At 41.6% G+C, this 27,929-nt stretch overlaps 1 long non-coding RNA gene across 2 annotated transcripts; it reads left to right on the plus strand.

The window, feature by feature from the left end:
* Positions 1 to 249: 249 nt before the first annotated feature.
* Positions 250 to 27,225, plus strand: LOC122686861. 2 transcript variants are annotated; one of them, XR_006338929.1, is made up of 4 exons: positions 250 to 392; positions 22,683 to 22,776; positions 25,115 to 25,242; positions 26,392 to 27,225. It is a non-coding gene; the product is annotated as an uncharacterized LOC122686861 (long non-coding RNA). The 2 variants fall into 2 exon arrangements; XR_006338930.1 differs by lacking the exon at positions 250 to 392 and adding an exon at positions 16,784 to 17,896.
* The last annotated feature ends 704 nt before the right edge of the window (positions 27,226 to 27,929 follow it).

Genomic DNA, 27,929 nt, shown 5'->3' on the forward strand with positions numbered 1-27,929 from the left:
CACTAAGTGTAGCAATCATAGTGCTTAGACTTCACATGGGTTATTTCATTCATAGTTCACAAGCAGGGCTGTGAATCAGTAAGTTTGTACCGTTACCATGAGAACAATTGTTGTTGTTGTGTAGTCTCTAAGTCGTTTCATGTCCAGCTCTTTTGCAACCCCATGGACTATAGCCCACCAGGCTCCTCTGTCCATGGGATTTCCCAGGCAAGAATATTGGAGCAGATTGTCATTTTCTTTTCCAGGGGATCTTCCTGACCCACGGATCGAACTCCTGCTTGGCAGGTGGATTCTTTACTACAGAGCCACCTGGGAAGCCCGTGAGAACTATTACCATCCCCTTTTCACAGAATTTGGAGAACTTAGAAAACTTGCCCAAGGTTACATAGCTGGTGAGTGGCAAAACTAGTAAGGGGAATCCAGGATTCTGACTCCATAGCCAGGAGTTTGGGTTTTATGCTATTCTGGAAAATTTTTTCCTAAGTTTTTGTTTTTGTTAAAATTGTGTGTGTAGGACAAGGATCAAACTGTTCTACAAAGCTTATTATGAAAAACAATAATCTTTTCCTTGTTTCCACCATTAATTTTTTCCTCCCAGAGACAAGCCTTTTAACTTTCTGTTGTTTTTTTTTTTAATGTATTTATCTTTAAATCTTTAAATAACCTTATTGGGATGCTATGGAAATAAATACCATTACTTGATTTTCCAGTATTGCTTATTATCTGTGTTTCTATTTATTATACAAGATAAGGGGTTAGCTCTTTCCCCACTTCTTGGCCTGCACTGCAAATATAAATCCTCTAAACAAATATGTCATTTGGTTAAACAATGTTTAATATTTACATTATTTTAACTAGGTAAATACTGTTTATAATTGAACCGAGTAGTTCTCAGTGACATGATTACTTTTACTTTCTTCAACAACCTTTTGGTTTTCCTGGATTTGATAATTTCTTGGTTTGTTTTTTATTTTATTGCTTAGTTTTCTGTCTCCAAATTGTTCCAAGAGGTGTAACTCTCCTTTTAATATGTTCAAACACGCCAAGTGCCCAATCAATTTCTTTTTTTTTTAATTTTTTAAAAAAATTTTTGCCATGCTGGGTCTTCACTGTGTCAAGTGGGCTTGTGTTATAGAGCACAGGCTCCAGAGTGCTAAGGCTCAGTCACTGCTGAGTGAGGGCTTAGTTGCCCCATGGTTGCAAAGAGTTGGACACGACCAAGCGCACACACACATATGTGGGACCTTAGTTTCCAGACCAGAGATCAAACCTGTATCCCCTGTACTGGAAGGCAGATTCTTAAACACTGAACCACCAGGGAAGTCCCGCCAATTAACTTCTTATTCTTGGAGCCATTTCTCCCAGACCTTTTGATCTTATTCAGTTTGGACTGACTACTCCCTCTGTGTTCTGAGATCTCCCCTCACCATGTCCCTGAGTATTCTTTTCCCCTCTCTCTTTCCTTACATTCCTTGATTCCTGAATTTTATTTCCTCCTCTTTATTTACTCCTTTATTTAGGAGGAATATATCCTTCACTCTTTGCTGAGAAAAAATGGTTGGGAAGTGAATTTTTGGAGAACTCTCATTTCTGGAAATATCGTCCTTGCACCCTTTAGTTTGCTAGGTTTGGTTGGGAAAAGAATGCCAGGTTATTCTTTAATACCAGAAAAATATTATTTTTCTGTTAGAGTTTTGAAGGCATTGTTCCATTGCTCTCTGCTGATGCTGTTGAGAAGTCTGAAGTCAGCCTGATTTTTGATCATGTGTATGTAATCTAGCCCTCCTTCTCACCCAGGCTTTACTCCCTGTTTTCTTCAATTTCATGATGAGGTAGCTTTATGTAGATATAGATTTAACCCCTGAGCAGAACTGGGTAAACCTTTTCAATCTGGAAACTCATGACCTTTAATGCTTGGAAACTTTTTTGAATTGTTTCTTTGATATTTTCCCCTCCTCCATTTTCTCTGTTCTCTCTGAAAACCTCATTTAGGTATCAGTTCCCCCAAACTGATCTCTCTCTTTCCCTTATCTGTTTTCCATCTTTTTGTCATTTTGTTTTACTTTCTTGGAGATTTCCTTATCTTTATCTTATAAACCTCTTACCAAGTTTTTCATTTATGTTATAATTTTTGTAATTTCTAAGAGCTTCTTTTTGATCTCTGAAGTCATTTTTTTCTCCAGTAGCTTCTTTCTTGTTTCATGATTGACTTGTCTTCTGTTATCTTCCCCAAATATATTCATGATAGTTTCTAAATTTTTTCCTTCTGCCTGACTTGTTTTTATTTCCACAAATGACTTTGCTCAGATGTCTACTGATTCTTGGTTGACTGTTCTTTCTTTAGCATGGGACATTTAGAAAGGGTGACTAAGAGGCCTCTTCCATAAGTGGGCCTTGTCAATGGTGGGCTTTGGTGTTGGGCCCATCTGGATGGAAAGTTGCTTCAGGGAATGTGAGGACTGTTTCATGTGTCAATTTGCCTAGCGTATAGTGCCCAGTTGTTTGATCAAGCACTATTCTAGACATGATGTGAAGATATTTTGTAGGTGTGAGTAACATCTCACAGTTGACTTTAAAGTCATCTCATTTGACTTTAACGGAGATTACTCTCAATCATGTGGATGGACCTCATCCAATCAGTTGAAGCCCTTAAGAGCAAAAAAACAGGTTTCCCAAGAAAAGTGATTCTCCTTCAAGATTGTAACAAAGAAATCCTGCCTTATTTTCTAGCCTGTTGACCTGCCCTATAGATGTTGGATTTTTTGGTCCCCATAATTTCATGAGTCAATTTATTAAGAAATCTCTTAATAAATATACTATAAATAATAAAAAATAAATAAATAATAAAAATAAATAATAATCTCTTAATAAAAATAAATAAATCTCTTAATGCAAATATACCTATATCCTATTGATTCTGTGTTTCCCTGGAGATGCTTGACTGGCACAGGGAGCCCCTGTTGTCTGTATATTTAGACTTTTCCTCTTGGCTTAGTCAGATTTATTTAAAAAAAATTTTTTTTAATTTATTTTGCTGCACTGGGTCTTAGTCACAGCCTTCTTGATCTGCAGTCTTCATTGTGGCATAGGGGATCTAGTTCCCTGACCAGGGATCAAACCCAGGACCCCTGCAATGAGCAGGGAGTCTTAAGCCACTAGACCACCAGGGAGGTCCCCAGATTTCTTTAAAAAGCCTCTTGTGGTCTCTTGCCTAAAAAAGATAGCCTGGGGGGCGGGGAGGAGCCAAGATGGCATAGGAATAGGATGGGGAGACCACTTTCTCCCCTACAAATTCATTGAAAGAACATTTGAATGCTGAGCAAACTTCACAAAACAACTTCTGACCGCTAGCAGAAGACATCAGGCGCCCAGAAAAGCAGCCCATCATCTTTGAAAGAAAGTAGGACAAAATATAAAAGATAAAAAGAGAGACAAAAGAACTAGGGACGGAGACCCGTCCTGGAAAGGGAGTCATAACAGAGGAAGTTTCCAAACACCAGGAAACCCTCACACGGGTGGGTCTGGGGGAAGTTTTCGAATCTCGGAGGGCAACCTAACTGGGAGGAAAAATAAATAAAACTCACAGATTACATGCCTAAAAGCAACTCCCAGCAGAAAAGTACCCCAGACGCCCGCATCCCCCACCAGCAAGTGGGGGGCGGAACAGAGAGGAGTGGGCGGCATTGCTTAGGATAAGAACGGGCCTGAATGCCCTGAGGGCAATCGGAGGGAGCTAACATGAGATAGCAACTTAAACTGTGGGATAGCAAGAGAGAGAGAGAAAATTAACCGGCCGAACACACTGCCGGCCATTCGCAGAACAAAGGGACTGAGCAATTCCAGAGAAGAGCTAGCAGACTGGCCCATCACCGCCAGAGGCAGGAGGCAGGGGGGAGGGGAAAGGGGCAAACTCGGCCCCAGAGACGGCACCCCCTACCACACTGCAAACAGGCTCCCAGTTTCTAACCAAAGACTTCCTGAGATTCTGGATGGTCGACATCCGCCGGGAGGGTCGCGGCTAGAGGGCAGCTGCCGAGAATAGACACAAGCCGCACGCACCTGACCAGCACACGGAAACTAAGGCTGGGACCGTGGAGGGGAGAAGGCGCACCGCACCCGGGGAGAGGGCACCTGTCAAGCTCCTGGCTGACTGAGCTGCTCGGGCAGGGAAGGCACAAAACTCAGGCCTAACCGAATCTGCGCTTTCGTGGAGTACCTGAAAACTAGAACCGCATGCAACACAGGGCCCACTCCATATAGAGCAGCCGGGAGCCTGAGCAGTGTAGACGGGGACAGCACACACCCGTGAGCGGGGCAAACCCAGTGTGGCCAGAACACGGTGAGTGCTCCCCACACACAGCGATATCTTCCTGCAGCGCCCCTCCCTCCCCGCAGCGCGACTGAACCAGCGAACGTGAACAAGAGACCACCTCCGCCCGCCTGTGTCAGGGCGGGAATTAGACACTGAAGAGACCGGCAAACAGAAGCCAAATAAACAAAGGGAACCGCTTCAGAAGTGACCGGTGCAACAGATTAAAATCCCTGTAGGTAACACCGACTACAACGGAAGGGGCCTATAGATATCGAGAAGTGTAAACTGGAATGAGGAGATATCTGAAACTGAACCGAACCCACACTAACTGCAACAGCTCCAGAGAAATTCCTAGATATATTTTTACTTTTATTTTTTTAATTAAAAAAAATTGTTTTTCTTTTCTTTTCTTTTTTTTATTTTTTCTCTTTTATTTTCTTTTAAAATTCCCTATTACTCCCCCATTACTCCTTAACTTTCATTTTCATATATTTTTACTATTTTTTTTAATTAGGAAAAAAAATTGTTTTCCTGTTTTATTTTTTTTCTCTTATTTTCTTTTAAAGTCCTCTATTACTCCTCTATTACTCCTTAATTTTCATTTTCATTTCACTAGAACCTTGCAAAAAAAAAAAGGAGAAGCCATATTTTTAAAACTGAACTTCATATATACTTCTAAAATTTTTTGTGTTTTTGTTTTTAATATTGTATTTTAAGAGTCTAACCTCTACTCTAGATTTTTAATCTTTGTTTTTCAGTATTTGATATCAATTTTGGACATTTAAGAATCCAATATTCAGTACCCATTTTTACTCAGGAGTGTGTTGATTACTCTCTCCCACTTTTGACTCTCCGTTTTCTACCTCAGAACACCTCTATTTCCTCCCTTCCCCTTCTCTTCCCAATCCAATTCTGTGAATCTCTGTGGGTGTCTGGGCTACGGAGAACACTTTGGGAACAAAGAACTGCGTAGATCTCTGTCTCTCCTCTTGAGTCCCCCTTTTCCTCCTCCTGCTCATCTCTATCTCCTTCCTCCCTCTCCTCTTCTTCATGTAACTCTGTGAACCTCCCTGGGTGTCCCTCACGGTGGAGAATCTTTTCACCATTAACCTAGAAGTTTTATTATCAGTGCTGTATAGTTGGAGAAGTCTTGAGACTACTGGAAGAATAAAACTGAAATCCAAAGGCAGGAGACTTAAGCCCAAAACCTGTGAACACCAGAAAACTCCTGACTACACGGAACATTAAGTAATAAGAGACCATCCAAAAGCCTCCATGCCTACACTGAAACCAACCACCACCAAAGAACCAATAAGTTCCAGAGCAAGACATACCATGCAAATTCTCCAGCAACACAGGAACATAGTCCCGAGCGTCAACATACAGGCGGCCCAAAGTCACACCTAACACATAGACCCCTCTCAAAACTCATTACTGGACACTCCATTGCACTCCAGAGAGAAGAAATCCATTTCCACGCACCAGAGCACCAACGCAAGCTTCCCTAACCAGGAAACCTTGACAAGCCAATCGTCCAACCCCACCCACTGGGTGAAACCTCCACATTAAAAAGGAACCACAGACCACCAGAATATAGAAAGCCCACTCCAGACACAGCAGTCTAAACAAGATGAAATGGCAGAGAAATACCCAACAGGTAAAGGAACATGAAAAATGTCCACCAAGTCAAACAAAAGAAGAGGAGATAGGGAATCTACCTGAAAAAGAATTTAGAATAATGATAATAAAAATGATCCAAAATCTTGAAAACAAAATGGAGTTACAGAAAAATAGCCTGCAGACAAAGATTGAGAAGATGCAAGAAATGTTTAATAAGGACCTAGAAGAAATAAAAAAGAGTCAATTAAAAATGAATAATGCAATAAATGAGATCCAAACCACTCTGGAGGGAACCAAGAGTAGAATAACGGAGACAGAAGATAGGATAAGTGAGATAGAAGATAAAATGGTGGAAATAAATGAAGCACAGAGGAAAAAAGAATCAAAAGAAATGAGGACAACCTCAGGGACTTCTGGGACAATATGAAACACCCCAACATTCGAATCATAGGAGTCCCAGAAGAAGAAGACAAAAAGAAAGGCCATGAGAAAATACTTGAGAAGATAATAGCTGAAAACTTCCCTAAAATGGGGAAGGAAATAGCCACCCAAGTCCAAGAAACCCAGAGAGTCCCAAACAGGATAAACCCTAGGCGAAACACCCCATGACACATATTAATCAAATTAACAAAGATCAAACACAAAGAACAAATATTAAAAGCAGCAAGGGAAAAACAACAAATAACACACGAAGGGATTCCCATAAGGATAACAGCTGATCTATCAATAGAAACCCTCCAGGCCAGAAGGGAATGGCAGGACATACTTCAAGTAATGAAAGAGAATAACCTACAACCTAGATTACTGTACCCAGCAAGGATCTCATTCAGATATGAAGGAGAATTCAAAAGCTTTACAGACAAGCAAAAGCTGAGAGAATTCAGCACCACCAAACCAGCTCTTCAACAAATGCTAAAGGATCTTCTCTAGACAGGAAACACAGAAAGGTTGTATAAATGCAAATCCAAAACAACAAAGTAAATGGCAACGAGACCATACCTATCAATAATTACCTTAAATGTAAATGGGTTGAATGCCCCAACCAAAAGACAAAGACTGGCTGAATGGATACAAAAACAAGACCCCTATATATGCTGTCTACAAGAGACCCACCTCAAAGCAAGGGACACATATAGACTAAAAGTGAAGGGCTGGAAAAAATATTTCACGCAAACGGAGTCAAAAGAAAGCAGGAGTTGCAATACTCATATCAGATAAAATAGACTTTAAAATAAAGGCTGTGAAAAGAGACAAAGAAAGACACTACATAATGATCAAAGGATCAATCCAAGAAGAAGATATAACAATTATAAATATATAGGCACCCAACATAGGAGCACCACAATATGTAAGGCAAATGCTAACGCGTATGAAAGAGGAAATTAATAGTAACACAATAATAGTGGGAGACTTTAATACCCCACTCACAACTATGGATAGATCAACTAAACAGAAAATTAACAAGGAAACACAAACTTTAAATGACACAATGGACCAGCTAGATCTAATTGATATCTATAGGACATTTCACCCCAAAACAATCAACTTCACCTTTTTCTCAAGTGCACACGGAACCTTCTCCAGAATAGATCACATCTTGGGCCATAAATCTAGCCTTGGTAAATTCAAAAAAATTGAAATCATTCCAGTCATCTTTTCTGACCGCAGTGCAGTAAGATTAGATCTCAATTACAGGAAAAAAATTGGAGGCTAAATAACACGCTTCTGAATAACCAACAAATCATAGAAGAAATCGAAAAAGAAATCAAAATATGCATAGAAACGAATGAAAATGAAAACACAACAACCCAAAACCTATGGGACACTGTAAAAGCAGTGCTAAGGGGAAGGGTCATAGCATTACAGGCTTACCTCAAGAAACAAGAAAAAAGTCAAATAAATAACCTAACACTACACCTAAAGAAACTAGAGAAGGAAGAAATGAAGAACCCCAGGGTTAGTAGAAGGAAAGAAATCTTAAAAATTAGGGCAGAAATAAATGCAAAAGAAACTAAAGAGACCATAGCAAAAATCACCAAAGCTGAAAGCTGGTTTTTTGAAAAAATAAACAAAATTAACAAACCGTTAGCAAGACTCATTAAGAAACAAAGGGAGAAGAACCAAATTAACAAACTTAGAAATGAAAATGGAGAGATCACAACAGACAACACTGAAATACAAAGGATCATAAGAGACTATGACCAGCAGCTCTATGCCAATAAAATGGACAACTTGGAAGAAATGGATAAATTCTTAGAAAAGTATAACTTTCCAAAACTGAACCAGAAAGAAATAGAAGATCTAACAGACCCATCACAAGCAAGGAAATCGAAACTGTGATCAGAAATCTTCCAGGAAACAAAAGCCCAGGACCAGATGGCTTCACAGCTGAATTCTACCAAAAATTTAGAGAAGAGCTAACACCTATCTTACTCAAACTCCTCCAGAAAATTGCAGAAGAAGGTAAACTTCCAAACTCATTCCATGAGGCCACCATCACCCTAATTCCAAAACCAGACAAAGAAGCCACAAAAAAAGAAAACTACAGGCCAATATTACTGATGAACATAGATGCAAAAATCCTTAACAAAATTCTAACAAACAGAATCCAACAACATATTAAAAAAATCATACATCATGACCAAGTGGGCTTTATCCCAGGAATGCAAGGATTCTTTAATATCCACAAGTCAATCAATGTAATACACCACATTAACAAATTGAAAGATAAAAACCATATGATTATCTCAATAGATGCAGAAAAAGCCTTTGACAAAATTCAGCATCCATTTATGATTAAAACTCTCCAGAAAGCAGGAATAGAAGGGACATACCTCAACATAATAAAAGCTATATATGACAAACCCACAGCAAGCATTACCCTCAATGGTGAAAAATTGAAAGCATTTCCCCTGAAATCAGGAACAAGACAAGGGTGCACACTCTCACCACTACTATTCAACATAGTTTTGGAAGTTTTGGCCACAGCAATCAGAGCAGAAAAAGAAGTAAAAAGAATCCAGATCGGAAAAGAAGAAGTGAAACTCTTGCTGTTCGCAGATGACATGATCCTCTACATAGAAAACCCTAAAGACTCCACCAGAAAATTACTAGAGCTAATCAACGAATATAGGAAAGTTGCAGGATATAAAATTAACACCCCGAAATCCCTTGCATTCCTATACACTAGCAATGAGAAAACAGAAAGAGAAATTAAGGAAACAATACCATTCACCATTGCAACAAAAAGAATAAAATACTTAGGAGTATATCTACCTAAAGAAACAAAAGACCTATACATAGAAAACTATAAAACACTGATGAAAGAAATCAAAGAGGACACAAACAGATGGAGAAATATACCATGTTCATGGATTGGAAGAATCAATATTGTCAAAATGGCTATACTACCCAAAGCAATCTATAGATTCAATGCAATCCCTATCAAGCTACCAATGGTATTTTTCACAGAACTAGAACAAATAATTTCACAATTTGTATGGAAATACAAAAAACCTCAAATAGCGAAAGTAATCTTGAGAAAGAAGAATGGAACTAGAGGAATCAACCTGCCTGACTTCAGACTATACTACAAAGCCACAGTCATCAAGACAGTATGGTACTGGCCCAAAGACAGAAACATAGATCAATGACACAGAATAGAAAGCCCAGAGATAAATCCACGAACCTATGGACACCTTATCTTTGACAAAGGAGGCAAGAATATACAATGGAAAAAAGACAACCTCTTTAACAAGTGGTGCTGGGAAAACTGGTCAACCACTTGTAAAAGAATGAAACTAGAACACTTTCTAACACCATACACAAAAATAAACTCAAAATGGATTAAAGATCTAAATGTAAGACCAGAAACTATAAAACTCCTAGAGGAGAACATAGGAAAAACACTCTCCGACATAAATCACAGCAGGATCCTCTATGACCCGCCTCCCAGAATATTGGAAATAAAAGCAAAACTAAACAAATGGGACCTAATTAAGCTTAAAAGCTTTTGCACAACAAAGGAAACTATAAGCAAGGTGAAAAGACAGCCCTCAGATTGGGAGAAAATAATAGCAAATGAAGCAACAAAGGATTAATCTCAAAAATATACAAGCAACTCCTGAAGCTCAATTCCAGAAAAATAAATGACCCAATCAAAAAATGGGCCAAAGAACTAAACAGACATTTCTCCAAAGAAGACATACAGATGGCTAACAAACACATGAGAAGATGCTCAACATCACTCATTATCAGAGAAATGCAAATCAAAAACACAATGAGGTACCATTACACGCCAGTCAGGATGGCTGCTATCCAAAAGTCTACAAGCAATAAATGCTGGAGAGGGTGTGGAGAAAAGGGAACCCTCTTAACACTGTTGGTGGGAATGCAAACTAGTACAGCCGCTATGGAGAACAGTGTGGAGATTTCTTAAAAAACTGGAAATAGAACTGCCATATGACCCAGCAATCCCACTTCTGGGCATACACACTGAGGAAACCAGATCTGAAAGAGACACGTGCACCCCAATGTTCATCGCAGCACTGTTTATAATAGCCAGGACATGGAAGCAACCTAGATGCCCATCAGCAGACGAATGGATAAGGAAGCTGTGGTACATATACACCATGGAATATTACTCAGCCATTAAAAACAATTCATTTGAATCAGTTCTAATGAGATGGATGAAACTGGAGCCCATTATACAGAATGAAGTAAGCCAGAAAGATGAAGACCAATACAGTATACTAACACATATATATGGAATTTAGAAAGATGGTAATGATAACCCTATATGCAAAACAGAAAAAGAGACACAGATGTACAGAACAGAATTTTGGACTCTGTGGGAGAAGGCGAGGGTGGGATGTTTTGAGAGAACAGCATCGAAACATGTATATTATCCAGGGTGAAACAGATCACCAGCCCAGGCTGGATGCATGAGACAAGTGCTCAGGGCTGGTGCACTGGGAAGACCCAGAGGAATTGGGTGGAGAGGGAGGTGGGAGGGGGGATCGGGATGGGGAATACATGTAAATCCATGGCTGATTCATGTCAATGTATGACAAAAACCACTACAATATTGTAAAGTATTTAGCCTCCAACTAATAATAACAAATGGAAAAAAAAAAAAAAGATAGCCTGGCTACCAGTGGGATAAGAAGGCTGCAGAATTTTTCTTATTCCCCTAAAATAACTTTGTAGTACCTCCAAACTTAAACTATGCCTGTGTGTGCTTAGTTGCTCACTCGTGTCCGACTCTTGAGACCCCATAGACTGTAGCCTGCCAGTCTCCATGGGATTCTCCAGGCAAGAATACTGGAGTGGGTTGCCATTTCCTTCCCCAGGGAAACTATGCCTAGTAACTCCCAAATCAGAACCCCTCTGATTTACTCCCTCCAGAAAATAAAACCCTTTTCCTAAAAAGATGTGACCTTCCAATGGAGAGAGAGAGTACATCACCTCCTGAACATCTGAGGTCATTCGCTTCCAATGTTACATTTAGAAGTTCTTGAATATCTATTCGAAATATCTTTAAACAATCTATAATTTAAGGACTTTCCTGGTGGTCCAGTGGTTAAGAATTTGAATGCTAATTCAGGCAGTACAGGTTTGATCCCTGATCTGGGAAGATTCCGGACAACTAAGTCCATGTGCCACAACTTCTAGAGAGTAGCCTCCTCTGGCCACAACTAGAGAAACCCTGCACACAGGAACAAAGACCCAGCACAGCACCAAATAAATTAACTAATTAATTTAACAAGTTTGATGATTTTTGGCAGAATTTCTGTTACATTTTAGTTGCTCTGAGAAAACACATTTTCTCCTCACTCTCAACACTTCAGTTCAGTTCAGTCACTCAGTTGTGTCCGACTCTTTGTGACCCCATGAATAACAGCATGCCAGGCCTCCCTGTCCATCACAAACTCCCAGAGTTTACTCAAATTTATGGCCATCGAGTCGGTGATGCCATCCAGCCATCTCATCCTCTGTCGTCCCCTTCTCCTCCTGGCCCCAATCCCTCCCACCATCAGGGTCTTTTCCAATGAGTCAACTCTTCGCATGAGGTGGCCAAAGTATTGGAGTTTCAGCTTCTGCATCTGTCCTTCCAATGAACACCCAGGACTGATCTCCTTTAGGATAGACTAGTTGGATCTCCTTGCAGTCCAAGGGACTCTCAAGAGTCTTCTCCAACACCATAGTTCAAAAGCATCAATTTTTCAGCGCTCAGCTTTCTTCACAGTCCAACTCTCACATCCATACATGACCACTGGAAAAACCATGGACCTTTGTTGGCAAAGTAATGTCTCTGCTTTTTAATATTCTCTCTAGGTTGGTCATAACTTTCCTTCCAAGGAGTAAGCGTCTAATTTCATGGCTGCAGTCACCATCTGCAGTGATTTTGGAGTCCAAAAAAATTAAGTCTGACACTGTTTCCACTATCTCCCCATCTATTTCCCATGAGGTGATGGGACCAGATGCCATGATCTTAGTTTTCTGAATGTTAAGCTTTAAGCCAACTTTTTCACTCTCCTCTTTCACTTTCATCAAGAGGCTTTTTAGTTCCTCTTCACTTTCTGCCATAAGGGTGGTGTCATCTGCATATCTGAGGTTGTTGATATTTCTCCTGGCAATCTTGATTCCAGCTTGTGCTTCCCCCAGCCCAGCATTTCTCATGATGTACTCTGCATATAAGTTAAATAAGGAGGGTGACAATATACAGCCTTGACGTACTCCTTTTCCTGTTTGGAACCAGTCTGTTGTTCCATGTCCAGTTCTAACTGTTGCTTCCTGACCTACATACAGTTTTCTCAAGAGGCAGGTCAGGTGGTCTGGTATTCCCATCTCCTTCAGAATTTTCCACAGTTTATTGTAATCCACACAGTTGAAGTCTTTGGCGTAGTCAATAAAGCAGAAATAGATGTTTTTCTGGAAGTCTCTTGCTTTTTCAACGATCCAGCAGATATTGGCAATTTGATCTCTGGTTCCTCTGCATTTTCTAAAACCAGCTTGAACATCTGGAAGTTCTCAGTTCACGTATTGCTGAAGCCTTGCTTGGAGAATTTTGAGCATTACTTTACTAGCGTGTGAGATGAGTGCAATTGTGTGGTATTTTGAGCATTCTTTGGGATTGCCTTTCTTAGGGATTAGAATGAAAAATGACCTTTTCCAGTCCTGTGGCCACTGCTGAGTTTTCTAAATTTGCTGGCATATTGAGTGCAGCACTTTCACAGCATTATCTTTCAGGATTTGAAATAGCTCAACTGGAATTCCATCACATCCACTAGCTTTGTTCGTAGTGATGCTTTCTAAGGCTCACTTGACTTCACATTCCAGGATGTCTGGCTCTAGATGAGTGATCACACCATTGTGATTATCTGGGTCATGAAGATCTTTTTTGTATAGTTCTTCTGTGTATTCTTGCCACCTCTTCTTAATATCTTCTGCTTCTGTTAGGTCCATACCATTTCTGTCCTTTATTGAGCCCATTTTTGCATGAAATGTTCCCTTGGTATCTCTAATTTTCTTGAAGAGATCTCTAGTCTTTCCCATTCTGTAGTTTTCCTCTATTTCTTTGCATTGATCACTGAGGAAGGCTTTCTTATCTCTCCTGGCTATTCTTTGGAACTCTGTATTCAAATGGGAATATTTTTCCTTTTCTCCTTTGCTTTTAGCTCCTCTTCTTTTCACAGCTATTTGTAAGGCCTCCTCAGACAACCATTTTGCCTTTTTGCATTTCTTTTCCATGGGGATGGTCTTGATCCCTGTCTCCTGTACAATGTCATGAACCTCCATTCATAGTTCATCAGGCTCTCTGTCTATCAGATCTAGTCCCTTAAATCTATTTCTCACTTCCACTGTATAAGGGATTTGATTTAGGTCATACCTGAATGGTCTAGTGGTTATCCCCACTTTCTTCAGTTTAAGTCTGAATTTGGCAATAAGGAGTTCATGATCTGAGCCACAGTCAGCTCCCGGTCTTGTTTTTGCTGACTGTATAGAGCTTCTCCATCTTTGGCTGCAAAGAATATAATCAATCTGATTTCGGTGTTGACCATCTGGTGATGTCCATGTGTAGAGTCTTCTGTTGTGTTGTTGGAAGAGGGTGTTTGCTATGACCAGTGTGTTCTCTTGGCAAAACTCCATTAGCCTTTGCCCTTCTTCATTCCATACTCCAAGGCCAAATTTGCCTGTTACTCCAGGTGTTTCTTGACTTCCTACTTTTGCATTCCAGTCCTCTATAATGAAAAGGACATCTTTTTTGGGTGTTAGTTCTAAAAGGTCTTGTAGGTCTTCATAGAACCGTTCAACTTCAGCTTCTTCAGCGTTACTAGTTGGGGCCTAGGCTTGGATTACCGTGATATTGAAGGGTTTGCCTTGGAAACGAACAGAGATCATTCTGTCATTTTTGAGATTGCATCCAAGTACTGCATTTTGGACTCTTTTGTTGACTATGATGGCTACTCCATTTCTTCTAAGGGATTCCTGCCCACAGTAGTAGATATAAAGGTCATCTGAGTTAAATTCACCCATTCCAGTCCATTTTAGTTCGCTGATTCCTAGAATGTCAACATTCACTCTTGCCATCTCCTGTTTGACCACTTCCAATTTGCCTTGATTCATGGACCTAACATTCCAGGTTCCTATGCAATATTGCTCTTTACAGCATCAGACCTTTCTTCTATCACCAGTCCCATCCACAACTGGCTATTGTTTTTGCTTTGGCTCCATCCCTTCATTCTTTCTGGAGTTATTTCTCCACTGATCTCCAGTAGCATATTGGGCACCTACCGACCTGGGGAGTTCCTCTTTCAGTATCCTATCATTTTGCCTTCTCATACTGTTCATGGGGTTCTCAAGGCAAGAATACTGAAGTGGTTTGCCATTCCCTTCTCCAGTGGACCACATTCTGTCAGACCTCTCCACCATGACCCGACCGTCTTGGGTGGCCCCACACGTAATGGCTTAGTTACATTGAGTTAGACAAGACTGTGGTTGGTCCTGTGATCAGATTGGCTAGTTTTCTGTGATTATGGTTTCAGTGTGTCTGCCCTCTGATGCCCTCTCACAACACCTACCGTCTTACTTGGGTTTCTCTTACCTTGGACGTGGGGTATCTTTTTAGGCTGCTCCAGCAAAGCGCAGCTGCTGCTCCTTACCTTGGAGGAGGGGTGTCTCCTCACGGCCGCCCCTCCCTTTCGGCCCTCCTGCGCGCGCAGCAGCTGCTCCTTGGAGGTGGGGTAGCTCCTCTCGGGCGGGGCCTCTGACCTCCCAGGTGGGGAAGCTTCTCTCGGCCGCGGCTCCTGCGCTGTCTCAGCCTGGCGCTCTCGGTTGCTACCCCTGACCTTGGGCGAGGGATAGCTCCTCACGGCCACGCTTCTGCGCGGTCCGAACACTTAGACTATTATAAAAACAGAAGCCAGAAACTGCCCCTCAGACTTCTTCCATGCTTCTTCTTCCTTATTCCTTCTCATAAATTACATGATTCTTTCAGTCATCCTCTCCCAAGTACATGGACTCATCTTTATTTCTTGTAGTCAGTTGGTCAACAAATTCCTTTCTCTTTTTTCAAAGGTTTTGCTCTTTCTTTTCATTCTCCTTGCCACAACCACATTTTAGACCTTCAACTTTCTCCCTTTGGGATTTTTGTGGGGCCCTCCTAACTCCATGACTTAAGTTTCTGCCCATCTATTTTGTCCTGCATTTTACAGACGATCTGAGCTTCCTTAAAATAATGTTTTTACAATATTGCTCTCCTTGGCAAACTCTCATACTAACTTCTGGTTTAAGATGATGAGTTAAGGGCATTTTACTTCAATCACTTTCCCCAACCCCAAAACTGACAGTAAAAGTTTAAAAATAAATAAACTTAAAAGATAGGCATATGTCCACGAAGATAAACATCAACATTTTGAAAACCGTTAAGCCGGTGGATGAGCCATAACTGACTCAGGAAATTCATGAAAACTGCACCTGACACCAGCAGTGAAGGAAGTCTAGAAGTGACCTGACATGCCATAATATCTCTGAAATGCCTAGGAACTGGAATCACAGCACCTTGGGCTTTGACAATGAACATGCAGCTGAAAAACGAGTCAGTTGCTTTAAAGTCCACATAAGAAGCTGCTAGAACCTCAGATCCTCTCCCCAACTCTCCCCTCTATATCCATCCCAGCAGCCTTTCAATCTTGCCAGGACACTGAAAGGCTTTATTCCCCTCTCTTTTCTACACAACAGCATCAAAACATAGGATGTGTTCCCATCTTAGAACATGGCTTCTGGTAATACACGTAATATCTTTCGCCAGAGCTTGGCAAGGGTTTTAGGAATATCAGGAAGAATGCTTCAAGGGAACAACTCACCAGGACAGAGCAGGACCCTGGTCAACTCCGGCCTGGAAGAGAAGTTCCGTAGACAAGCCATCGTACATAAACTGGCACTGGCTTAACCTTCATGCGGGCACAAGCTGCTTCCAAGGTTCACAGTCGGGCAAGTGGAGTGAGTGGACCAAATGGCCAAGGGTGCATGAGGGGTTGGTTCTTTGGGGGCCAGAACTCCAACCTGTCAGGAGCCACATGACACCTCAAGCTACTTTAGCACCTGGAGTTGGTTGTCATAACGCCCTGTTAACAGGAGTCATCTGGCTGCCGACACAGGAGACCTGGGTTTGATCCTCGGTCTGGGAAGATCCCACGTGCCAAAGAACAACTAAGCCTGTGCTCCTGGAGCCTGTGCTCTGTAACAAGAGAAGCCACTGCAATGAGAAGCTTGTGCACCGCACCTAGAGAGTAGCCCCCACTCGCCACAACTAGAGAAAGCCCATTTGCAACAATGAAGACCCGGCGCAGCCAAAAATAAATAATTAAAAACAAAAACAGGAGCCACACTCAGGTGACTAATCTCTACGGCTCTTCTTTGGCTTCCACTGCAATCTTGCTTTTTGGCTCTTGCATCTGGACTTGGCCTTTCCTGGTGAACATGCCTTCCTGGTCTGTTACGTTTTGCCTTCCCAGCTTCTGTTTCCCAAGCGTGCCAACTGTCCATCCCAAAGTAACCATGACTTACCTCCTTTCTCTTTGCCCCTCTTCATCTTTTTTTTTTTTTTTTTTTTTGACGCATGGGCCATGACAGAAGTCTGCTGAAGTGAAGGGGAGTTGAGGAGGGACTCACTCTTTGTGGCCAAGTGGGTAGAGCTTGAGGAGAACTGGGAAGATGTCCATTAACCCAATGTAGTAGAAAGGAAATGCGACAGATTTTAAAACATTGCCAAGCAGTGTAAGCCTCCAGGCAAAGTCTGACAACTAAATTTGTAGTGGGCTCTAATGAGATGGTTCTTAATTTATCATGTGGGGAAAAGACTGGAGGAAGCAGACAAAATGATCCAGAAAATCCCTTGTATATACAAACATGAAAAAAAGTCACCAAAATGTTAATGTTATCCCAGAAGTGAGATTTCAGGTATTTTGCTTTCTCCTTTATACTTTTATATAGAGTTTAATTTTTTCAATAGGCAGTTATTGTATATAATGAGGAAAATAAGTTATTTCTGTTGAGAGACAGGAAAGAAGAGTCTATTAAAAGAGGAAGAGGGGGAAAAGTGACCCAAGACTTGGATTAGGCACAATGAGTATTTTAAGGCATCAAAGATGGGGGGAAAAATGAAAATGGGATGAAGGTAGCACTGTACACTGAATATGCAATAAAATATCAGCAAGAGAGCTGATAGACTGAAAAAATTGAAAGACTGACCGCCTCAGGCAGGACAGCCAGTAGGCTAATAAAACATTTATTAAACTTTAAAAAAGACTTATTTTTCAGCCATCACTCAACTTTTTGGCCTGACACCTTTGTGCAGTGCACAACCTCCACAAAAAAAGTCTTGATCCATCACCCTGACTGGGGACATGACTGGAATAAAACTGGAATTCTGTGCACAAGGAAGAAGGGAAGAGATACTGGGTAGGTAATTAAGAATTTGCCTTATCTTCAGCACTGGAGTTGCTCTTCTCACTCCTGACCTGTACAAGAACAAAGGAAGGAGTTTGAAGGTCTGCACTGTTCCAGCAATAAATGATTATCGAGTAGGACTATTTTCCTGCCCAACTCTAGGTGCTAGGTTCTGGGAGAAACAACTGCTAATCCCTAGCAGAACTGAAATGGTACAATTACACAATGCCTAACAAAGTGCAAATATTTGTTCAAAAATGAATGAATACAACATCTCTAATGCTACCACTATATAAAACAAGGCAAAAGTATAATAATTACTCCTTATTTTCCCCTTTTTTCTTTTAAAAAATAATTTTACATCCTCATTGAAATCTATCCTTTGCCAGAGTCTAGAGCAGCCGTGTTCAGCAGACCTCTCTGCAAAGATGAACATGTCCTATGTTTGCACTGTCCAATATGGCAGCCAGTCACCATATATGGCTATTGAGTATGTCAGAGGTGGTTACTGCAACTGAGAAACTGAATTTTAAATTTAAATTTAATTTATAATGAATTAAATATCAAATAGTCACATCTAGTGGATACTGACTACTGAAGCAGAGAGTTTTAAAGGGCCTGAGTACATATCATGAATTCTGTGGTTTAGTAAAGATAAGTATCTGTTGTTGACCCATTTCCTTCACTTCAGTTGATATTGGGGCAAATTGAGATTACTCTAAATCTTTTTCTTCTGATAGTCTCACCAACTATACATTTTTGCTTTTCAAATGAAGTTGGTTTATCAAAGCTTTTCACACTTAGAATTATTTACAGGTGCCAAAAGTAGGTACCACAGATCTGATAAGAAACATGGATATGATTTATGCATTTTTTGCTTGTTTGAAGTTAACAATAGTTTTTATATGATTACATCAGATTCCACATACAGGCTGTTAGTCCTTGTGTGGTAAAGATTATTTTCCACTTGTAATAAACATACACTCTGCTTTCTCCATCAAGAGTGATACGTTTCTCCTGAGTGATCCTTGCTTTTTGCCTTGCACATTAGGCATTTAAGCAGTTACTATCCCGTAATATTTTCCAAATCCTTGTATTGCATTGCTGTCTAAATCTTGTTTGTTTTTTTCCTTTTAAATGTATGGATACCTCCTCTTCCAGACTTGAAATCTAAAGGCAAGGTACAAGGGTAAGATACAGTTCATGTTTTGGTGGAAAGAACCCTGGACTTGGAGTCAGGTTATAGATATTTGGACAATCATTTTGAGCCTAAGGTTTGTCATTGGTAAATGGGAATGATAGTACTCATTTCAGCGAACTCTTGTGGGCCTCAAGTAGTGTGTGTAAAGTTCTTGCCAAATGCTGAAGAATGAAGTCACTGCTGGATATTCTGTTTCATTGTGTCCTTTACCACAAGACCATAGTGAAACATAATGGAACAGTCACTGAATGACCCAATGAATGGATATAGAAAACAGATTATGGTTTTCAATAATTTTGAAAATTCAGATTTAAAAAAAATGTTATGTATTTGTTTATTTCTTATTTGTTTTATTTATTTTTATTTTGGGCTGCTCTGGGTGCCCTGGCTGGGGCAGTAAGATCCCACATGCCACAGGGCATGGCCAAAAATTTAAAAAAATTAGTAAATAAATAAATAAAATGAAAACTAAACTTCATTTTCTAACCTCCAATGTACCTTACTCCCCTTATTTCTTATTTAATTACCACTTGGCCTGGGGGAGGGGAGAATATACCTTACTGAAGAAAATATTGGTCATATATGCCAAATTAAACTTTCAAATTTAGCCATTTTGAATTATTTTGCATAAATCATTTGTATAATTTGCACAATTATATAAGAATAACATTCGTAGGCTTGGAGCAGTCTCCTTTGTACTACATGCAATTAATAAATCCTTAATAAAGTTAATAGTAAAATTAAAGAATATTTCTCACTGGGAATCAGTCTCTTTTGGTATAGCCATCTTCAATGCAATTATGTATTACATAAAATTTTCTAAACAGTTTTCACTCCTAGAGTTACATGTACCACAAATAGAATGGAATTAGATCCCCCCCCCAAAAAAAATGGAATTAAAAATCATAAAAATCTATGCAATATGAAGTATTCCACTATTCTTTTCTCTAACAAGCCAAGTAGAGATTTATCTCTTATTTTTAAAGATTTTTCTTATCAGGGCCTAAAATACCTTGAGACTAAATCACACCTTTATACAAAGCTATTTACTTTGACGCAGCCTGTGTCCTTGGACTTAAAAATACACACACCTGGATGTAGATTTTCATCTGTTCCTCACTGCTGTTGTTTAGTCACTCAGTGGTGTCTGACTCTTTGTGACCCCATGGACTGTAGCCCGTCAGGCTCCTCTGTCCATGGGGATTCTCCAGGCAGGAATACTGGAGTGGGTTGCCATTCCCTCCTCCAGGGGATCTTCCCTACCCAGGGATTGAACCTGTATCTCCTCAATTGCAGGCAGATTCTCTATCATCTGAGCCACCAGGGAAGCCCCTGGTCCTCATTAAGTGATTGTAATTTTCTGCCTTGACTCTGTAAGCCCTCTCTCACATCCCTTGCCTCATTTTGACCATCTCCCAGACACCAGCTTCAAAACTGGGAAAGTGAGTGAGTGAGAGTGAGTGAAAGTCACTCAGTTGTGTCTGACTCTTTGTGACCCATGGACTGTACAATCCATGGAATTCTCCAGGCCAGAATATTGGAGTGGGTAGCCTTTCCCTTCTCCAGAGGATCTTCCCAACCCAGGGATCGAACCCAGGTCTCCCACATTGTAGGCAGACTTTTTTAACCAGCTGAGCCACAAGGGAAGCCCTCAATTGGGAAAGGAGTATGTCAAAGCTGTATATTGTCACCCTGCTTATTTAACATATATGCAGAATACATCATGCAAAACGCCAGGCTGAATGAAGCACAAGCTGGAATCAAGATTGCCAGGAGAAATATCAACAACCTCAGATATGCAGATGATGCCACCCTTAGGACAGAAAGCAAAGAGGAACTAAAGAGCCTCTTGATGAAGGTGAAAGAGGAGAGTGAAATTGCCGGCTTAAAACTCAACATTCAAAAAACTAAGATCATGGCATCCAGTTCCATCACTTCATGACAAATAGATGGGGAAGCAATGGAAACAGTGACAGACTTTATTTTCTTGGCCTCCAAAATCACTGTGGTTGGTGACTACAGCCATGAAATTAAAAGACGTTCCTTGGAAGAAAAGCTGTGACAAACCTAGACAGCATATTAAAAAACAGAGATGTTACTTTGCCAACAAAGGTCCATCTAGTCAAATCTATGGTTCTTCCAGTAGTCATGTATGGATGTGAGAGTTGGACCATAAAGAAGGCTGAGCGCCAAGGAACTGATGCTTTTGAACTGTGGAGTTGGAGAAGACTCTTGAGAGTCCCTTGGACTGTAAGGAGATCCAACCAGTCCATCCTAAAGGAGATTAGTCCTGGGTGTTCATTGGAAGAACTGATGCTGAAACTGAAGCTCCAGTACTTTGGCCCCCTGATGCAAAGAGCCGAATTATCAGAAAAGAGCCTGATGCTGGGAAAGCTCGAAGGCAGGAGGAGAAGGGATGCCAGAGGGCGAGATGGTTGGATGGCATCACTGACTCCATGGACATGAGTTTAAGCAAGCTCCCGGAGATGAAGGACAGGGAGGCCTGGAGAGCTGCAGTCCATGGAGTGGCGAAGAGTTGGATACGACCGAGCGACTGAACAACAACAAAGGATGCCAGGAGCAAAAACTCCAGAAGGAAAATGATTTTTATTCCGCTTGAGTTCTCTTGTGCTCAGGATCAAAGAAGAGGCTCTTCCCATGTGGGGGCAGGAACCCGTCGTCTGTGTTTGTGTTCTAGGGGTGGAGAAGGGGGACTTCTTTCTCCCCCTGAGAGAAGCAGAACACTTCTTTTCATTGCTGCCTTCGCAGTTAGGATTTCTATGGTACCTCCTCCTCAGTGCCCAGAAGCGAGCCATTGACCCCCAAGGGTGATGATGTTCCTTTTGGTTAATGGCTCTGAACTCTGAAAGATTCACCTCTCCTTTACAACACCTAGATAGCACCCTGTGTCTTTCAATGAAGGAATCCAACATGCACCTCAATAGCGTAAAGATTATTCTAAGCTAAAAACACCTGAACAAATGGCAGCCACAGAAAGTAACCTTCCCTAAGTTTCTTCTGGTGACTTAGCCAGCACTCTTGAAAACTCCAGCTGTCATCAATTCCCTGTCCAGGAGACTTACAGCCGGAAAGGAGTCTAATCATTATCACTGGGATGAGTAACTGCTTAACAAACTTTATCTGAAACTGTCAGGCTTTCCCTTTGTTCTTCCACAGAACCTCTTTCTCTTCCCTCCCTCTCCCATGTAGTTCGTATATACACCTCTATCTCTCCCTGCTCTGGGAGTCATTTCATTTAAAACCTCCCCTGGATGTAAGTAAGCTTTGTGTTTTCTCCTGACAAGCTGAACTCAAGTTGGAAGAGGAAGTTTTTCCTCCAAATAGCATCATCTCAACTTAATACTTACAACAACCCTACTGTATTCCCGTTTTCCAGGTGAGAAAAACTGAGCCTTGGAGAGGTTAAGAAAGTTTCCAAGGTCACACAGAAATTAAACGGCAGAGGTGGGCTTTAAATGCCGATGACTTGAAAAAAAGAAAAACACGGCCAATTTTCTTGGTGTGCCATGTACCCAAGGCTGGTGGATTTTTAAAGGATGGGTGGGTGATGGAGTCTGTTTACCCATTCCTCCGTAGATGCATGCTGTGATGGCAGAGCTGGACAAGTTGGAGGCAGCATCTTGGTCCACGACAACTCGACCGAAGGTTTCAGAGGAAGCCCATGTGACATGTAAGAGCCAACCAAACACTGTGCTGTGTTAGTACCTGGGGTTGAACTGTACGGTGAGAAGGAAGAGGGGAGAAAGATTTACATGCAAGCACAGTCATGCACCAACTTAGAGGCCCAGAGGTCTTTCTGAGAGATGGTTCTGGGACCAGTATTTCTCAACCTCATCTAGTCATGGCGCCCAACGCAAAGGAGGTCCTTGGGCACGAACCACTGGGGCTTCTGTAGAGTGATCCCTGTGACTCATTAGTAACTCATTAGTAACTCCCTCCCTCAGCTTCTCCCCCAGGAAAATGCGTTAGAATGGACCTCAGTGAGGAAGACATTTTTTAAAGGATAACCCTTAATCCACTCATATTTCTTGAACAATAGTATCCATTGCTACTAAGAAAACTCTACCACTTTATTATTAGTAATATGTTTGTGACACACATTTCACAACTGATCTTGACACCCAGGATCATGTTAAATTGACAGAAAACTCTGTTCAGGTGTTCCTGTAACGTCTTATGGAAAAGCCCAGATGAACTTTTCGGCCAATCCAATAGAAAACCGAGAGTTTGGTTTAACTGGGAAAGTGCCCTTTTGTACTAGGGTTAACCCAGTACCCCAAAGGATGAGGAGTGGCCCCCAAAGGAGGCAGTTGCGTCTCCTCTCCTCTCTGTGGTCTGAGCTCTCTGGGGATCCTTTCCCAGCTCTTGTTCTTTCCACCTTAACACGCGAAGACGAAGCCCGGCAAAAAGAGGCAACCCTGGCATAGAGCTTTTACCTGCTACAATCAACAAATTAAAGTTGTCAAGCTACTGATGTATGACCATGAAACAAAGATCAGATTTCAACAATCAGGAGGGAAACGGGGAAAGTCTTAAATTGAGGAAGGGCTTTTGTAGCCCTCAGGGCTGCCTCTGCAGAGGCAATCAATCATCTGCCCAAACCATTGAATCCATTTTCACAACCTTTTCCTTAAGTTGTCTTTCTCCTACTATGCCTCCTCTCCTACAGGCAAAAGGATGGCAATGGGATCATTTCCTTTAGAAAGTAAACATTCATACAAAGCAAGTATAAAACTGTTACTAAAATGACATCCTTGGGGACTTCCCTGGTTGTCCAGTGGCTAAGACTCCCCACTCCCAATGCAGGGAGCCTGGGTTTGGTTCCTGCTCGGGGGAACTGGATCCCACATGCTGCAGCTAAGAGTTCACATGCACAACTAAATATATAAATATATTTTAGCCAAATATATATAATATATATATTTCAGCCAAATATATAAATAAATAATTTTTAAAAATAAGTAAAATGATATCTTCTAGGGAAATCATGTTTAGGTATCACAATTAAAAGGTTGATATTTGGTATCATTTGTAGCTGACAGCATCTTCTTGTGGATCAGTTTATCTGATCTACTATAGTTTCTCTTACATTGTCTCACAGAGCATGCGGAGTAAATTTCTTTTTGAAAGAAGGGAAGTGTTCGTTTCTACATCCTGGATGGGCTGAGGTGGGGGAAGGATAAATTAGCTGATTAAACTTTCACAAGTCAGTTTACTGAGCAAAATATCTACTGTCCTTCACAGCATTTTGTAGTCATCTCTATTGACATGTCCAGAAATTGAACTCAAAATACCCCAAATTTGGGTGCTTTCCTAAAGTTCTTTGATATCCTTGAAAACTGAAATCGACTCTGCTGTTTCTCAGACTCATCTAGAATTCACTGTACCTGCAGGAGAAGCCCACACTGTTGGCCTTCTCAAGTTTCTCTTTGAAGAGACAAGAAACAATCCCTCCCTGAAGAGAAGTGAGAATGCCTCTGCCTCTCAAGTTAAAAGGAGATGGGAGGTGTGAGGCGAGGTCAGGGGGCACCAGGGCAAAGGCCGTGGCTGAACTTGAAGGCCAGCCAACAGATACGTGTCAATGTCAACTGTACTTGAAAGACAGAAATCCCAGACCTAAAGATCCTCATATTTCAGGGAAGATGAAGAGTTCCTTCTTTGTCTTCAACAAGTCACTGTTTTCATAGCAGCTTGAAACTTCTTTCCCACTAAACTCTTCTTGGCCATGAGCAGCCATGACTGAGTGAATAATTATCTAGTTAAACAGGGACTGGTGAGGACTTCCTTGGTGGTCGAGTGGTTGAGAATCCGCCTTGCAGTATGGAGGACGTGGGTTCAATCCCTGGTCAGGGAAGAAATATCCCACATGCCCCGGGGCAACTAAGCCTGCACACGTGCACAACTAAGCCCTGGGCACCACAGCTAAGCCCTGACACAGCTAAATAAATAAATACCAAAAAAAACAAAACCAGGGACTGGTCATCTACTCTGTGATTTTTTTTTTTCAGGTGACTTCGTCTAGAAAGGCTTCCTTGCGTTTCCGACAGAGGCCCATCTTCACCTGTCTGAACTCTTGTAGCACTCAGAGCTCAGCTTTAAACTGCACTATGTCACGTGGAGATGATCAGGTCATGAGGTCAGTTTTTCTCTTTTAATTTTTTATTGGAGGAAAACTGCTTTGCAGTGTTGTGCTGGTTTCTGCCATACATCAGCATGAATCAGCCACAGGTCCCCTGCCTCATGAACCCCCTTCCCATCTCCTACCCCATCACACCCCTCTAGGTTGTCACAGAGTACTGCATGGAGCTCCCTGCATCACACGGCACATTCTCATGGCTACATACTTTACACATGGTCATGTTTTTGTTTCCATGCTACTCTCTCGATTCGTCCCACCCTCTCCTTTCCCCGTGGAGGCAGCTTGCTCTGTCGGCAGCGTCATGGGAAGATGGTGGCAATGAGACCAGGGAGACATAAAGTTCTTATAACAGAGAGGGTTGAAGGTCTAAACAAAGGCAGCAGTAACTGACCCACCAACTTAACAGAAATTTCGGACCTAAAATGCACAGAACTTGGTTACTGGTTGTACATGGAGACGTGAGGGAAAGGAAGGGGGTGACTTGGATGATGAATGGATGGTAGGACCACACTGAAGAAGGGGGTGTAGAGACTATGAAAAGGATGAGGCCCTCAAAGGAGTTCAGTGTTGGATATGCTCAGTTTGTGGTTCCGTAGGGGGAAGGATGGACACAGAAGACAAGCAGGTGGAGATAAGACTGGAGTTCAAAGACAGGTTAGGGGACTTCTCTGGCAGTCCAGAGGTTAAGACTCCACACTTTCCATGCAGGGGTCACAGGTTTGATCCCTGGTCTGGGAACTAAGATCCCACATGCTGCATGGTGCAGCCAAAAATAAAATAAAAACAAAAAGAAACAAGAATAGGACAGAAATTGGGGACTGGGGCTTGGCAATGATCTGGAAATCTGTACTGCTCAGATTTCCCATCAAGAGAATGGGAACCTAGGCTGGCGGACTGTCCTCCGCCCCTTCACCTTCAGGCGGGACAGTGTTCACACCCACCACTCTCCTGGGGCTGCTCCCAGCCACCAGTGACCAAGCCTGGCCATGGCCTGCAGGCTTCTCTAACACAGGCTTCCTTGGGGCTGTATTGGGAGCTGAGGCTCTTCCTACCCAACCTCTTTCCTTCTTGTTCTTTCATTTCAATGGACTTCAGTCCATCAGCACAAAGGCCCAGGACTCTCCCTCTCTCCTTTATCCCTTACAGGCATTTCTTCCAACAGATTTATTGCACATCTAATTCCATCTGAGTGTGTGCTTCTTGGAGATCCTGCAGCAACCTAGGAGTCATCAATATATGTGCATGCTAAGTCGATTCAGTCATGTCCGACTCTTTATGACCCCATACACAGCTTGCTAGGCTCCTCTGTCGTGGAATTCTCCAGGCAAGAATACTGGAGTGGGTTGCCACTTCCTTCTCCAATATATAGGTAAGTAATTATTAAAAGAATGGGAGTGAATTAGACATATCTTGGAGAACCTACAGAATGAGGGGTAAAAAAAATCATTGAAATGTTAAAATGAAGGTAAGGGTTACGGAGAATACAAACCTTCAGGTAGTGATAAGAGGGGCTCTGGGGCTAGGCTGCCTGGGTTTGAATAAGGCTAGGAAATGGCAGCCCACTCCAGTATTCTCACCTGGGAAATCCGTGGACAGAGGAGCCTAGCAGGCTACAGGCCATGGGGTCGCAAAGAATAGGACATGACTCAGTGACTAAACAAGAACAAAAACAGTGCCCACTTATTATTAGCATGACCCTCTAGGCAGATTGCTTAGCCCTTCTAAGCTCCTCTTTCCTTGTGTGTAAAAGGAGAGGGGGGATATTCATACTTGTTAAAGGTTTGTTGTGAAAGTAGTTAGAAAACTACCTTCATATATTGAGGTCTCTGTAAAAGTTGTTACCCTATATTGGAATAGAATCTGAATAAAAATGGAAATATATATAACTTAATCACTATGATGTATACCTGAAACTAACACAACATTGTAAATCAACTACCCTCCAATAAAAGTTAAAAAAAAAACCCAAAACTGGTTATTATCATCAGGCATAATGGATGAGGAGCCCCTCGAGCAGCCAGTAGCATCCAGGAAAAGAAGAGGAAGACTAGAATCTCGTACCACAAAGCCGGGGGAGCAGCAGTTTCAAGAAGGAAAACAGTTTTAAAAGTCATAAAGAGCCATGAAGAATAAAGTGAAAAAAAAATACTGGACTTCCCTGGTGGTCCATTCGTTAGGAATCTACCTGCCAGTGCAGAGGATGCGGTCCGGGAAGATTCCACGTGCCACGGGGCAGCTAAGCCTGTGTTCCACGACTTGAGAAGCCACTGCAATGAGAAGGGCTCATACTACAACTGGAGAGGAGCCCCCGTCTTGTTGCAACTAGAGAAAGCCTGCGTGCAGCCAGAGATACATATTTTTTTAAAGGAACCATTAAAAAAAGATGAAAAAATACTCAGTAGGCTTGGAAATGACTGATGACTTTGATAAGACCAGTCTCCGTGGTGTGGGGAAGACAGAAGTCACAGGAGGAGGGCTTGAGTAGTGAATGGTGGTTGAGAAAGTGAATAGAGGAAGCCATCTTCCAACCTTGGCTTGGCTTTGACGTCAAAGCAAGAGAGACCCATGGACAGAGGGGGCTCAAGAGACCAAGAAGAAAGTCAAGTTTGTTTATATGCAGAAAGTAAAGTGCCCGAGGACAGGAAGAGAAAGTTTTGGATAGCAAGATGTCTTTAGGAACTGTC

The sequence above is a fragment of the Cervus elaphus genome, chromosome 30 (assembly GCF_910594005.1).
Source record: "Cervus elaphus chromosome 30, mCerEla1.1, whole genome shotgun sequence".
In the NCBI taxonomy this organism is placed as follows: Eukaryota; Metazoa; Chordata; class Mammalia; order Artiodactyla; family Cervidae; genus Cervus; species Cervus elaphus.